This window comes from Mastomys coucha, unplaced genomic scaffold, assembly GCF_008632895.1.
Source record: "Mastomys coucha isolate ucsf_1 unplaced genomic scaffold, UCSF_Mcou_1 pScaffold8, whole genome shotgun sequence".
Lineage (NCBI taxonomy): Eukaryota > Metazoa > Chordata > Mammalia > Rodentia > Muridae > Mastomys > Mastomys coucha.
The window spans coordinates 60,904,244-60,907,505 of NW_022196914.1; positions in this window are offsets into that span (position 1 = coordinate 60,904,244).

Sequence of the window (3,262 nt, forward strand, 5' to 3'; positions counted from 1 at the left end):
TGGAGCACACTTCTGGCAAGTTCATGTGGCAGAAAGTGGCTTTGGTGTAGGTGTCTCTCAGCTGCTCACTCAGACTCCTGGACTCTTGAAACCACTGAGCTCCACTCTGACCCAAGTCTATAGAGAGAAGGGAGGTACACTTTAAATCTCTCTGATGGCTCTGCTTGTCTCTAAGGGTAGATTAGGATTCTCCTCTACTTCACATGACACCTCCATACACCCAAGATCCTCCCAGGCCTTTTCATAGCATTAGAATGATATCCAATCTCCTCCTTGAACTGGGGGATTAGGCAGTATTCTGAAGAATACTTTGTCACCCGAGTTTCCCATCTAGGCTCTCAGGAGACCAGCTTGCTCCACGGTGCCTTTAATGCTGGCTGGTCTAGGTTTGACACAAGGGCTCTATCATTAGTCCTGCATTCACTCTCAGGAAGCCACAGGAATGCTCACTCTCTCATTCACAGTTCCCTTCATCTCAGTGCTCTCCCTTCTAGCATCTCCCTGGACAATTATAAATACATTTTCCTTTCAAATTCTGTGTATGATTACCCAGAATCCCATGCTGCTTTTCAGTGCTTACCCACCACAGTAGAGTGAACTAACACTGGATCATCGTGGTTGCTTTCACTTGTGGTTTCCTTTAAAAGATAAATCCTTTATTGCATCAAAACTGGGACTTAAGTCAAGATTGGGCACTATATCAACATTGAGGACCAATATCTTCTCAAAACAGCCTATACTCAATGCTGATTGAAGGAAGAGTGGTCCACACATTAAAGACTTAACCTCACACATCTGCAAGAGTGTATGCCTAGATAGTACATGCACAGTATATGCATCCTTTCTATGCAGAGCACTATGTGAGTACTCAAAAACAAGAATAGTCCTGAAAAACCATTAAGCACTGCCTCTGTCCTTAGTCATTAGTTAAGTCTCCTTAAATGTTTAAGTCAGACACTGAGATGGATGCAGAAGGATGATTATTACACACACACTTTTGGGGGTAAGAGAGTATCATGTAGTGTAGGCTGGTCTGGTATTCCCTGGGTATCCCAGGGTAACACTTCATCCTTTTTTCTCCATTTCCCAACTGAAATGAGCCTCCACACACCCTGGCTTCAATATCATTCTTTTTTCAATTCTGAGACTCCAAAAATCTTACCACACGTAGTTTTATTCAGAGATGAAGACCTCCTTGTGTCTATTAGGGCAATCTCTAGTATCTGAACTTCAATCCCTGCATTTACAATGTCACCTGCACATCTGACAAAAGGCTGATATCTAAAATCTATAAACAACTCAGGAAACGAGACATCAACAAATCAATCAATTAAAAAAGGCTGTACAGAGAAATCTCTAAAGGTGTAGAAGCACTTAAGGAATTGTTTAACATCCTTAGCCATCAGGGAAATGCAACTCAAAAAGACTCTGAGATTCCATTTTACACATCTGAAAATGGCTAAGATCAAAAACTCATGCAACGGTTCATACTGTTGAGGATATGGAGCAAGGGGAACACTTCTCCATTATTGGTGTGAATGCAACCTTGTCCAGTCACTTGGAAAATCAATTTGGCAGTTTCTCAGAAAATTAGAGATATATCTACCTCAAGACCATGATATATCACTGCTAGGCATATACCCAAAGGATGCTCCATCCTACATTAAAGACACTTTATCAACCATGTTCACAGCAGCTTTATATATAAAAGCCAGAAACTGGAAACTAGATATTCCCCAATGGAAGAATGAATAAAAAAAAATATGTGGTACATTTACACAAGAGAATACTATTCAGTTATTAAAAACAAAGACATCAAGAAACTTTCAGGGAAATGAATGGAACTAGAAAAGATCATCCTCAGTGACATAGTTCAGACCTAGAAGGACAAACATGGTATGAATATGAGTGGATATTAGCCATAAGGAAAGGGGTAACCATTCTATAATCCACTGACCCACAGAAGCTAAATAACAAGGAAGACTCAAGTAGGGTCCTGCGAATCACAAGAGAAGGGAAAACAGAATAAACATTGTGGGCTGATAGGCAGAGGACTGGGTGGGGGAGGAGAAGGAGTGGATACAGAACAGGAGGGATCAGGTGGGGGATGAACCGAGGAAGACACTGCTCTAGAGACAACAAAATTAAAGAGGGGGAGATCTCTAGGACAAGGTAGAAATCTAGGGCAACAGAAACTCCCAAGAATTTATGAGGGTACCCTAGCTAAGACTTCTAGCAGTGGGAGATATGGAGTCTGAACTGGCCCTCTCCAGTAACCAGGCAAGACTTTCAATGGAGAGACTGGGACACCTAACCAGCCACAAAATCTATGACCTACAATTTGTCCTGCCTACATGATGTGAAGGGGTAAATATGGAGCAGAAATTGAGGGAGTGGCTAAACAATAACTGGCCAGCTTGAGACCCATGCTTAGGTTTGTTCTCTGTTCTGTGGAATGAGATCCAGCATACCTATCATTATTACAATATGAGGTGACTTGTGTCACCAACGAATTGACTGTTAGAATGGATGTCAGAGAAGTATGTGGGGTCAGACTATAGTCTGAGTTCATGATTTTACTGCCAAGTTGCTTTTCTTAATGACATATTCCTGCAGGCCAGGGATGTAGCTCAATCATAGATTCCTTGCCTAGCATGCACAAGACCTTGGGTTTGATCTACACGATTGCAGTAAAGAACAAAAATCAAATGGGAAGGGTGGAACACACTCATAATCCCAGCATTTGGAAGATTGAAGCAGGAGGATTACAGATTCCCAGACAATCTGCAATTTGAGCATAGCAAGTTCAAAGTCAGCCTGAGCTGCACAGTGAGAACCTGTCCCAAACAAAATTTCAACCAAACAAAATGAAACTTGCTTGTACATCTCAAAAGAAATAAGAACTCATGTCTACTATTCTCCAAAGATTGAAGATGAGGTCCAGGTTGCCTGTATGCTTATCAGGAATAAGGCTGAAAGAATTTGACCAATGGACTTCTTACAGGAAAAGGGGTAGACTATATGTTTCATGAAGTTAGATACTGGGTCACCCTCATTCACTGTGAAGTTCCTGTCTACATTTATCACTTGATAGTGCTATTTAGATACTTGTAGAATTTCCTTAAGAATGATGCATTTACAAATGGCAAGTGCTATTCAAAAAGTGTTCAACCCCACAATTGTGTGCTGCTAATTCAGAAGAGGGGAGTGTTCATTACCATGGCTTCTGGAAGTCCAAACTGGCTCTGAAGGGCTGGAATCA